This window comes from Natator depressus, chromosome 2, assembly GCF_965152275.1.
Source record: "Natator depressus isolate rNatDep1 chromosome 2, rNatDep2.hap1, whole genome shotgun sequence".
NCBI lineage: Eukaryota > Metazoa > Chordata > Testudines > Cheloniidae > Natator > Natator depressus.
This window is the reverse complement of record NC_134235.1, coordinates 159,253,623-159,266,246: the sequence shown is the minus strand read 5'-3', so window position 1 is coordinate 159,266,246 and position 12,624 is coordinate 159,253,623. Positions and strand designations below refer to the sequence as shown.

At 41.2% G+C, this 12,624-nt stretch overlaps 1 long non-coding RNA gene across 1 annotated transcript; it reads right to left on the bottom strand.

Moving 5' to 3' along the window:
- Positions 1 to 829: 829 nt before the first annotated feature.
- LOC141981591 (uncharacterized) lies at positions 830 to 11,345 on the bottom strand. Its single transcript, XR_012637846.1, has 3 exons — positions 11,276 to 11,345; positions 6,017 to 6,100; positions 830 to 931 (listed from the first exon to the last, which is right to left on the bottom strand). It is a non-coding gene; the product is annotated as an uncharacterized LOC141981591 (long non-coding RNA).
- Positions 11,346 to 12,624: the final 1,279 nt, after the last annotated feature.

Sequence of the window (12,624 nt, the reverse complement as noted above, 5' to 3'; positions counted from 1 at the left end):
AAGGGCCAGATTCTGATCCCTTTACATATGTTGAGAACCATTTTAATCCAGTGTTCCCATTGATTTTTACAGGGTTTCTCACCGAGGAGGGTACTGCTGAATGTGGCAGAATCTGGCTGACTAAGAGGAATTCTGTTCCCATCTCTTCCTGTCTGACCTCAGACAAAGTCTTACAGCTTCATTCTGCCAGCCTTCCTCATTCTGTGTGACTCCTGATTATGCACATTTCACTGGGGCTCCTTGTGTGGTAAGCTACTACTTAGTGTGAGCAAAGGTGGGAGAATAAACCCCTTAGGATTTGTCTATACACAACGTTTCTGAGCAAGTGGGAGCAAGCCTCCCAGCCCAGATCAAGCGTCTCAGGTTAGTACGTCTTGCACTAGCACTCCTAAAGGAGCTGTACAGATAGCACTATGAAATTTTGGCTTGTGTTGGAGCCTGCTCCCCTCCCTAGGCTTCAGAATGTCTCCGTACTTCATTTTTTGCTAGATATAAAAGGCAGAGAATGACATTTGACAGGGAGACATGTAGCAAGACTAAAATTCAGGGGTGTTTGTGAAGGGCTTTGGGGTCTTCACTTTGAAGGCACTTTGTGTATAACCCCATGTGACTGTGCAGGGGCAAACAAGAAGCTTTCCTCTTCTGAACTCCAGGGACACAGGAAACAGTTCCTCCTGCTTCCCACCAGAGAGCACGACTCCAAAAGTGGGCTGGGAGAGGGCATGGCCATGTTCCTGTTGCTCCCTCCATACCAGGCCTTGAGGTGGAGCCAGTACACCATGGGACTCAATCTTCTCAATCATACTGAATGGAACACATTGCTCAGCCTCTTCCTTTGTAGGCATGCAAGGAACAGCACAGGAGAGATGGTGTCTCTGAGTCAGACACTCCCAACAATGCCTCTCTTGCAACAGCGCAGCTCCACAAGGGACTGTGGATAAAAAGACACAATCTAGTGCAATATAAAGGGCAAAGTATTAGCATAGACAGATGAGATTAATTATGATGGTGATTTCACCCTGTGGTCTATTATGCTTGAGTGAAGGTGTTGCTACACACATGCGCACACACCCCCGCCCTCCCCTCCCCACCCCGTCAACACTGGGATAGCTTGCAGCTACTAAGCCACACCCTTCCATCGTAGTTGGCGTGGCATGATGCTGGTTTAGGAGAAGCTGGCCAAATCCTTGGGACCATCTGTTCGGCACCCAGCGCAGCTCAGGGAAGGGAAGGTGGCTGGTTCTAATAGGACTTTCAAGGAGGAAGGGTATCAGGCTGTCTCCCTGAGTATCTTGCACAAGGTCACACAGAGCTGTGATATAGCTAGGAATAATAAGACTTCCTAATAAAGACAGTCTGTAATAGGCTTCTCAAGTACTAAAGCCTAACTCTCTCCTCAGTTCCAATAAATTTAAAAGAAGATGTTTATTATTCTGTTTATTATTTTGTCTTTCTCCCTTTTTTACCACATCATTATATGCTGCCTCTAACAAGCATAGCAAACCCAAAAGGCTGTTTTTGATTTCATGAATACCAAGAGGAATGTTTTCCTAAGCAATTAGTAATCATACAAAGGCACAGTTCCCCTCACTTGTTATATGAAGTCAGGATAAGAAAATACTTGAAATGCAAAGCACACCTACTACTAAATTATCTAAAAGACATAATAGCAGGATAGTAAATGTGTGGTATGTATATTTAGTATTTATTACAGAAATTTACTGCATATAAATTATGAGAGAGTACCAGATGTATCTAATAAATATGAATGAGGAAAATTTCATGCCCCCAGAGCTATATATGATGCTGTCTTATAGCTCTGGGGTTGAAAATATTATGTGAAAATCACTTCACCTTGTTTAATTGGAATTGGTTCCTTTACATCCTCTATCCCTGTGTTAATCAGCTACTCCTAAACAACTTTTATTTGCAGCTAAATTCCCTATGGCAGAGTCCAAAAAAGCTAATATCTAGCAGAGTTAGGGCAGGGAAAGAGAAAAATTGCAGCACCAACAAACTTAGCAGAAATCACGTCTAGTATCACAAGCAGCAAAACCTTGTGAATATTTTGTAGTCTTGCCCCTTCCCCACCCCCACATAGTTTCTATGAAAAGGTAAAAATGAGTCCATAAGTTGCAACGGAGGAAAAGACAACTTTAACTGAATGGTGGCATGTCTTTGACAAAATGTGACTTTTCATTTGAAACAAATTATGAAAATCTAATTGTTCCATGATAAAATGTCACCATTTTTCACTGCAAAAAACTGTTTGATAAAGGATGGGGGGAAATGTTGTCCTTGAAAATTCTCCAACATCTCTCACTTTTTCTTGAAATGTGAAATTTTACAAACCAAAACCTGAGTGTCACCAAGTAACCGAATAATATTTGAAGTTGTGTGATAAACATTGCATACAAAATGATGTTCAAGGAAAACAAAATCATATTTTGCTTTGGATCATTTTGTCTTTAATAAGAAGCAGGTCTCATAAGCAAGTATAACAACAAGCAAACAAACAAACAATCCTTAAGAAAAAGCTCTGTAGAATTAAATAGACAGTGAGACATACTGTAGTGTTCATTTAAACTATAGGCTCCTATAGAATTGAATTATATCCCTGCTATATGTAGAACATTTAAAAAACCCTACAGAAAGCAGATCATTTTTGTATTAAATTCTAGAGTGTTCTAGAGTAATTCCAATAGAATTTTATTCCAGCCATCCTGTCACTGGGCCCCTTTAAGAGGAGTTCAGGCTGTGATGGGCTTCTTTAGGAAGAACAAACTCAGATTGCCCCACCTGAGTAATTAACTCTCTAGGTGTCTGCTTAGCAGCTAATTGGCTAATGAGCACCTGGGCCTGTTAAGAGGCTAGGAGAACTCAACAGCTGGAGATGGGACTCTAGATCAAAGCTCAAAGCCGGTCCGCTGCTTGTTCAGGGAACGCCCCTGGCGGGCCGGACCGGTTTGTTTAGCTGCCGCGTCAACAGGTTCAGCCGACCGCGGCTCCGACTGGCTGGTCGCCCTTCCCGCAGCCCCCATTGGCCTGGAGCAGCAAACCGCGGCCAGTGGGAACCGCGATCGGCCAAACCTGTGGATGCAGCATGTAAACAAACCGGTCCGGCCCGCTAGGGGCATTTCCTGAACAAGCGGCGGACCGACTTTGAGAACCACTGCTCTAGATGGGGAGGGCTCTGAGTTACTACAGAGAATTCTTTCCCTGGTTTCTGGCTGGTGCGTCTTGCTCACATGCTCAGCGTGAAACTGATAACCATATTTGGGGTCAGGAAGGAATTTTCCCCCAGCTCAGATTGGCAGAGACCCTGGGTCTGTTTGTGTGTCTCTTGTTGGTTTGAACTAGAGTAAATGGTGAATTCTCTGTAATTTGAAGAATTTAAATCAAGTTTAAGACTTCAGTGACTCAACCAGAGGTTGTGGGCCTATCACAGGAGTGGGTGGGTGAGGTTCAGTGGCCTGTGATGTGCAGGAGGTCAGAGTAGATGATTGTGATGGTCCCTTCTGGACTTAAAGTCTATGAATCTAATTCAGATGTGGGCTGTACTGCTGGAGTGAGGAGGCTCATAATGAATGGGTCTCCCAGAGATGCAAGCCAGGAGCGGGGCTGCTGCCTTCCGAGATTTCTCAGTGAAGGGCTGAATTATTAGCACAGGCTAGATGGGTTAGAATACACAACACACACACACAAACCAGGAGGAAGGCTATGGGACTCATGATCCTAGGAGAAGAATTGTTTTTAGCTCATAGAACACAGATCACAGAAGGAGGGCTGTGACACTTCTGAACTTAGGAGAGGAGGCCTGTTGGAAGTAGCATAAGAAGGGTGGACTTGAGGGGTGAAAACAGTAAACAAATAAACCCCACACAGGGGCAACTTGATTTAAGTACTCTGGTCTGGGAGTTAAACATTGCAAGATCACCAGAGAAAATCCAAGGGGGCAGTGGGCCTGCAGCTGCCACGCTATGCCACAACAGGGCATGCTCGAAGGTGGCACTCTGCCACACATGCCTGCCACAATTCTATAGGACAAACAACAAACCTAACCCCATCTTCAAAGAACCTCCATGTGACAATGGAATAAGGACACTAAGGATCAGGTTTTTTTAAAGTGTTTATGCACCTAGGGTGATTTTCAAAAACATTTCAGCAAACAACACCCACTGATTTCAATGGGTATTAGATGCTTAGGGGCTTTTGAAAAAATCCCACTAGGCATCTGAATACCTTTAAAAATCTGGCTCTAACAGCCATACCTTATCTTCCATCCCAGAAGACAATTCCCATGGATTTGTAATGAAACCATCCTGGTCTAGACACCAGGAAGCATGTGGCTCTAAAATATGCAACTCTTGGCTACATTTTTGTGGATGAAATCTTATGCATGTGATAAATAGCTTTTAGATTCACAACAAGCACAGCCTGTGAGATAGCTCACATGGATAACTTGAGAGAAAATTAATTTCCCTGGCAGCTGCAAACAAAAAGTCCCACTTGCCCACTTTCCTGCCAGCTTCCAAGGCCTTCACTCCGCTCTGGAAATAAAAGTCCTTGTTCCCATCTCAAGTTCAATATTTCAAAAGCCACTTCAGACTTGCAAAGTATGGTGAGCCCTGCATGGAGTGGAGCCCTCTCTGAACATTATAGAGTCTCCGTGGCTGTCTGCTACTGAAATCTTATGAGCTATTCAGCCTATCTAGCACATTCAAGAGTGCTCTATACCTCTCACCAATATACTCTCACCAATATTTAGGGCCTCGACTTCTCCAAAAATATATTGATGCTAGAGGCATATCGGGACTCTGCAGTGAACACTACATGTCTGATAAGTCTTTTCCACCTTTAGCATCTACAACATCCAGCCATACTGAATAAATACATTAGCTGCAGATTTCTGCTAAAATTATCTATAGTGAAATAGTTTAAAATGTTAATATCTATAGTGTACTGTAATATTTAGAGTTGACATTTCTTTGAGCTAAATGGGGCAGCTCACACTTCTCCAAGACCTACTGTTTGCTTCAGCTTTCTTTTGCAGTATAAAATGGAACAATGTGTTTAAAGTGATACAGCAGAGCCAATTTGCTCTGTTGTGAAAGGCAGTTACCTATGGGAAAGTTTGAATTCACAGTGGTAAACCATAGTTATTACACTCAGAATTCCAAAGATAAAGTCACCTCTAAAGGTCATCTATGCTACCGTATGGTACTCCCAGATCTCCCAGTTTCAGCTGCATCAAAACTAATGGAATTCAAATGTTGTCACACCTTGTCTAGTGGGCTGAATCTCCATGCTCCTGTGAAGACATTTATTTATGTGAACTTTCAGTAAAGCAGATGAAAGCACCACATCCAGTAGCTGTCTCTTGCTTCCAAAGTCAGTGACATCTTTACGTCACTTTCACAACCAAAGCAAGGCCAGTTGTACTAACCAATTTATGTTGGAATTTCATAACTTTGATCACTGCTTTGATTGGAATGCCGTTTGTCAGCTATCTTGAGCATGCCTGACATTCACAGCTTTATGACCAAAATTTATTTTTAGGAAAAGCAACAACACACACATGTACTCCCCTCTCCTTCTTTATAAAGGTCAGTCCAGCTCATACCAGAGACAGCTTGTTAGAAATGTAAAGTTCCTTCAAACTGACTCTTATTTTTTTGTTTCAGATGGAGAGCTTATATGAAAACAGAAAAGCTGAGCTTTAGAGATGTCTTGATTAAAGATGTGAGAATTAATTGTGTTCTGTTCTAGTCTATGTAGGTTCTTATATCATGCTCATCACAGTGACATATTTTGGTCTATATAAATCTGCATTTTCTGGGGGAGACCTTGTCCAAAAATGTTTACCCAACTAAAGAAACCTACATGGAGAACACATTCGACCAATTCTCTTCCAGAGTTTGGCAAAACAATTTCAATAAAATTAAAATGGACTCAAATCATAACTAAAATGCAGTTCAACTGAATCTCTTTCAGTATTAGAAAAAAATTCACTTACCTTTCTACTGTAGCTTACTCTGCACTTACTGGTTTTGAGTAAGTGTGCATGACCCAAAATACTGCAAGAAATGTTTTCTTTCATCTGACCAGGAAAGAAACAAGAAATACAACCACAATTATCATGGGAAATTTTTTTCAGAAGATTTCCTGACTTAGTTTCTGGGCCAAAGAGGTTCAGAAAGTATCTTTGGACACTTATTTGAACTGACTCAAATAGTAATACAAAAAATTGGATGTTCATCTGATGTTTATCTGAAACCCTCTGATTCACAACAAGCTTTCTCAGGAAACTTCTGGTATTACCATTTTTGATCCCAAACAAAACCAGGAAGTAAGTACATAGATCTGCAAGTATTTACTTACGCACATGCCCATGCATGGTTAACTAAAGTTATTCAAACCTCAAAAAAATACCAGAAGCACACTTAGCCTCCACCAGCAGCTGTACCTGCAATACCTTTTAAAATGCCCTTCTCCACGAGACACCAGACTCCTGTTCAGGGCCACATTGCTAGCTGTAGACTGGCCTCCCATGTCAGCACAATCAAGGTGGAAGTGGTGAGCCCTTTAAATGTCTCTCTCATCCACTGGAAATCTCCAGGTCTATACTCATATTTCCAGCAGTGATCTGGCCCTTCCGGAGATAATGTGGTTGCTCCTTTAATAGGCCCTAACCTACCAAACACTAGCAAGACTTCTGTTTGTGACTGCATTACTATAACTGGCTCAGTCTCTCACAGTAGTACTATCAAGATGGAAGGGTTGAGTCCTTGCAAACACTTTTCCAACTCTCAACACTATTGGGAAACTTGGCTGGGGCCACACTGCCAACAGAGTTACAACCTACCTTGCACAGGCACAATTAGGGTGCCTCTACCAGATAACTCAAGGAAGTCCTTTATGACTGAGAAGTGGGAAGACTCCTAGAGTCTGCTGTTAGGCATAATATGCTTAGAGAGTAGCAGAAATTAAAGTAGCAGAAAGTAAATTTTGTTCAATTTACTTTAGATGTAATCTCTTTGCTGGAAAGGAAGAGGACAGCACCCATTGTGCATTCAAAATCTGAACATATAGCATCTGCAGCGCCATTTTTCCAAAAGACTTCAAACATGACTTGGAAGGACCATCTCGAGAAATAAAAGATTAATTGGGCCTCTCTACCCCTTCCAAGTTCAGAGAATCTTTGGCACCTCTGCCTAAGGCCATCAATAAAGATACCAATTGTGATGGTGACTGTTGTGAAGTAAAAACCTGTCCAGTAGAAACTTTACAGAGATGGACTCTTTTCAGTCATGACTGACCTATTCAAGAAACTGACCTAGAGATGACTTGATGCATACTATTATTAATCCCCTGAGCCAATTTGCCTCTAAATGGTTATTTTAAGAATGTCAGCTGCTGCATAAATCCAACTTCAAACTGATCAAGAACACAAATACATTTCTGATGTATAATTCTGCAAGAAGAGACCTAAGTAAGTGGTAAATGAAGCAACCACAGCAAATCACAGCAAAATGTTGAAGACCTCCCTAAAAATGTCAAAGATTGCTGTGACGCCAGAATTTATAATCTAGAAGCTGGGGGCACATCTCTCAGGTTCTCAACATAGCAGGATTAAATGTATGGCGGATGTAGTTTTTGAATTTTCTTTAGAGCCACAGATTTTAAGAATATGATTGATATATGAGCTATAAAACATGCAGTTCCATAATGTATGTTTCCTCAATCAGTATGGATTATGCCAGCATTCTGGGCAGGCAGTATCAAACATGTTTACTCTACAGTGTGGTGAGAAATTTTGCCTCAGTTCCCTGAAATGCCATATAACACTTAAAATTGAAGGTCTGCAGAAAAACCTCGGAAAGGGGTTTAGATTCATGAAAATTGTAACTTGCTTAATTATACATAAAATGAGTTGTGATAGTGTCAGGATGCTTAGAGTAGTGATTAGTTTTAAGAATAAAGCCTTAATTAAAGAGAAATTAATAATAGTTTAAATTAGAAATGTCAGTAATGGCAGCCATAGAGTGATGTAATTCTACTTCCTGTGGGGAATGACTAAGCAAACTTCATAGAAATGGTGCCCATAGGAAAGCATGGGTATCTCAGACAGGAAGTAGTTAGGAGTCATCCAGTGGTCAGCTAAGAGAAACCCCATAGGAATACATTGTAGCCCACAGAAATATATAGGGGTCATCCACAGGTCAGTGAAGAGAACCCCCATAGGAATACATGGGAGCCCTTGGGAATGTATGGGGATGATGCAATCGGAAGGTAGGATTGCACCACTTGGGGGTATGACTCAGCAAAGCCCCATAGAGATACATTGTAGCCCCATAGAACTGTATGGAGTGGGAGGAGCTACCTGTCAGGGGCGGAGCCAGCTGAAAGTTGGAAGCTGACTGGCTGAGCTTGGAAGAGCAAATTGTATATAAAGGCAACAGCCAGTAGACTAAACCCTGTAGTGCAGTGGTTCTCAGCTCTGGTCCACTGCTTGTTCAGGGAAAGCCCCTGGCACGCCGGGCCAGTTTGTTTACCTGCCACATCCACAGGTTTGGCCGATCGCAGCTCCCACTGGCCGCGGTTCACCGCTCCAGACCAATGGGGCTGCAGAAAGTGGCACGGGCCGAGGTATGTGCTGGCCGCCCTTCCCGCAGCCCCCATTGGCCTGGAGCGGCGAACTGCGGCCAGTGTGAGCTGTGATCGGCCGAACCTGTGCATGTGGCAGGTAAACAAACCGGCCCGACCCGCCAGGGGCTTTCCCTGAACAAGCGGTGGACCAGAGTTGAGAACTGCTGCTGTAGCGGGATCAGGGACCTGGAAGAGAGAAGAGGCTACAAGGCACCTGAAAGGAAAAAAATGCTTGCGCAGAACAAGACATCAGCAGAACCCTGAAATCTGAGAGCTGCCTGAAAAGCAGCTATTGCAGCAGCAGTAGCAGCAGCCCACCCAGCATTCCGAGGTTGTCTTGGGCAACAGCCACTTCTGCTATCCAGTCAGCAGGAGGCCACCGCAGCAGCTACCAAGCGGGCTTCCATCTCCCTCACCTGAGAAGCTGTTTTACCTCAGCAGCAGCAGGCAGCCAGTCCACACCAGTAGCCACAGGCTCAGTGAGATAACCCTTCCATCGCACCCCAACACCAGACAGAGCAGAAGGACCTTTGAGACGGTCTCAGAGGGAATTTTGAGAAGCTTTTTGTAATTTCCTTTTGCTTAACATCCTAGAGCCCACGGGTTTCAAGTGTAAATAAAGCTGGATGTCTGTGGTCTGAGTGAGATCTTCCCCTACCCATCTAGTAACCGCCTGGCCAGTACTTACTGGAAGTTTAGCTTTAATTATATAGTATTAAATGTTTAATTGATATATTGTTACATGTTTAATTGCTATATTGTTATAAGGCATAGAGTATTAAAGTAAATGATTATATTGTTATAGTGCTATATTGTTATTGCATTGCTTTATTTGCCGCCCCACTTCACTCTTGTAACTGTAATCTTTATTGTATTTGTTCCTGCTTCTATCTCTATTTTACTGTAACTACTCATTTCTAAATAAATATTTTTGTTTTCAAAGATTTACTGCTTACTTGTCTGTTCTTGATCAGAGGGCTGTATCCATGTCCTTTCAAGGGAAAGCTATCTAGCTGTGGCTTTTCCTGGTAATTCCTTTAGGGCAGGCCACAACCTTGGTTACTAGGTTAGATAGTTATAAAGGATTGTTAAACCAAATCTTCTGGTAACAACAGGCCTGCTCTCAGAGCTGAACGCAGTTTGTATCATGAAACACTGCATCAGTTCACCAAGACTCAGAGTTTCTCTCAGAGAAATGCACTGAAAAACACCACTGAAACGTCAGCAGATATCACTTTTACCCCAACTGATAGCTATCCCAACTATGTACAGAATAGGAAGTCAAGAAAATATGATCCTTCCATTTCCCATGCTTTAACTTTTCCCAAGCTTAACTTTTTATATTTCCCTCTTATTCGCTCACTCCCAGGACTGGCAAAATGAGTTATTTCTTAATTAATTTATCAGTACTGGGAAACAACATTTTTTATAAACACTTAGAATGTGGTATTAATAAAATCATCATCATTTATTTTTATTATACTAGTGTCTAGAGATCCCTGCCCTGACGAGTTTACTATTTAAGGAAGCAAGATGGATACTAGGTGAGAGAGGGCAGTGTTAACACCATTTTACTGATGAAGAAACAAGACACAAAGAGATTATACGACTGCCAAAAATCACACAAGAACTCTGGGCAGTTAAGAACTGAACTCAGATCTCCTCAGTCCCTGTGTAGCACATTAAAAACAAGACTATCCTTCTTCTATGTGAAATACTCTTTTGTTTTCCAAGGACACTCACAAATTATAGCACTGATGAGTTCAAGGTCCATTTATATTAGATAAATTTAAAAAAAGATAAGCAACCCAGAATACTGAATAGATTATGAGGGATATCAGTTGTGAAACTGGACCCAAAACATCCCAACATATTTAGCAAATACTAGAAAATTAGGTAACTGATAGGAACATAAAGTAATTTATTTTCAATCTGGATGTGCACGCATGCACACACACATGGCCTATAGACCTTCTGCATTCAGTGCTACTCAGCCTACATCCTAGACCCAGCATACACCGCAGCAAGCTTAATATAAATTTTGTGATGAACCCCCTCTGAATATGTGGTATTTTTGTGGAAACTGGCAGAAGCAGGTACATTTAAAAAAATTAAGTTACTACTGCATTAAATATGAAAATGAATAATACCATTTATACAATATTCTTCATCATATTTACTTTGGTATTAAATTTTCATTCTGTGAAAGTCAACGAACACATGGACAAAGGTGATCCAGTGAATATAATTTGCTTGGATTTTCAGAAAGCCTTTGACAAAGTCCCTGACCGAAGGCTCTTAAGCTAACTAATGAGGGAAGATCCTCTCACGTATCGTAACTCGTTAAAAGTAAGCAAAAAATAGTAGGAATACATTTTTCACAATGGAGAAAGGTAAATAGCAGAGTCCCACATGGATCGGAACTGGGACCTGTGCTGTCCAACATATTCATAAATCATCTGAAAAAGGGGGTCAACACTGAGGTTGCAAAATTTGCAGATGAAAAAAATTACTCAAGATAGTTAAGTCCAAAACTGACTGAAAAGAGTTACAAATGTGATACATTTCAATGCTGATAAGTGAAAAGTAATGCACATTGGAAAAAAATAATCCCAGCTATACATACAGAAGTACGTGGTTCAAATTAGCTGTTACAACTCAAGAAAGAGATCTTGGAGTCATCGTGGATTGTTCCATGAAAACATCTGTTCAGTGTGCAGCAGCAGCCAATAAAGCGAACAATGTTAGTATCCACTAAGAAAGGGATAGAAAATAAAACAGAAAATATCATGGCATTATATAAATCCATAGTACAACCACATCTTGAATAAAGCATGCAGTTCTTGTCATCTCATATATTAGAAGTGAAACAGGTACATAGAAGGACAATGAAAATGATTAGGGGTATGGAACAGCTTTCCTATGAGGAGAGATTAAAAAGACTGGTGCTGTTCAGTTTAGGAAAAGGACAACTAAGGGAGACACGATAAAGGTCTATAAAATCATTAATGATATGGAGAAAGGAAACAGGGAAGTGTTATTTACCCCTTCACATAACAGTAGAACTAGGGGTCATCTGATGAAATTACTAGCATCAAATTTTTAAACAAACAAAAGGAAGTACTTCTTCACACAACACTTAGCCATGGGATGTTGTGAAGCCAAAAAGTATAAATGGGTTCTGTCGATTAAGCACAGTTAACTCACATGATTAACTCAAAAAAATTAATCATGGTTAAAAAATTAATCATGATTAATCACACTACTAGACAATAGAATACCAACTGAAATTTATTAAATATTTTGGATGTTTTCTTCATTTTCAAATATACTTATTTCAGTTACAACACAGAATACAAGTGTATAGTGTAAAGTGTATAGTGCTCATTTTATATTATTTTTCATTACAAATATTTGCACTATAAAAACAACAAACAAAAGAAATAGTATTTTTCAATTCATCTCATACAAGTGCTGTAGAGACAATCTCTTTATCATGAAAGTGCAACTTAGAAATGTAGGGTTTTTTTGTTACATAACTGCACTCAAACAAAACCATGTAAAACTTCAGAACCTATAAGTCCACTCAGTCCTACTTCTTGTTCAGCCAATCACTAAGGGTATGTCTACACTACAAAATTAGATCGATATTATAGAAGTCGACTTTTAGAAATTGATTTTATACAGCCGATTGCATATGTCCACACTAAGTGCATTAAGTCGGCAGAGTGCGTCCTCACTACCGTGGCTAGCATCAACTTATGGAGTGGTGCACTGTGGATACCAATGGCAGACAATTGTTTCATGCCTTTTTTCCATGCGGATGCCATACCACAGCAAGCGTGCAGCCCGCTTAGCTCAGCTCACCGACACTGTTGTGTCCTGGGTGCTGCTGTCAGCAGGTGGTGCAGTAGGACTGCTAACCGTCATCACCCACCTCTTCCGCTGCAACTCTGCTCTGCTGATATTGTCTCA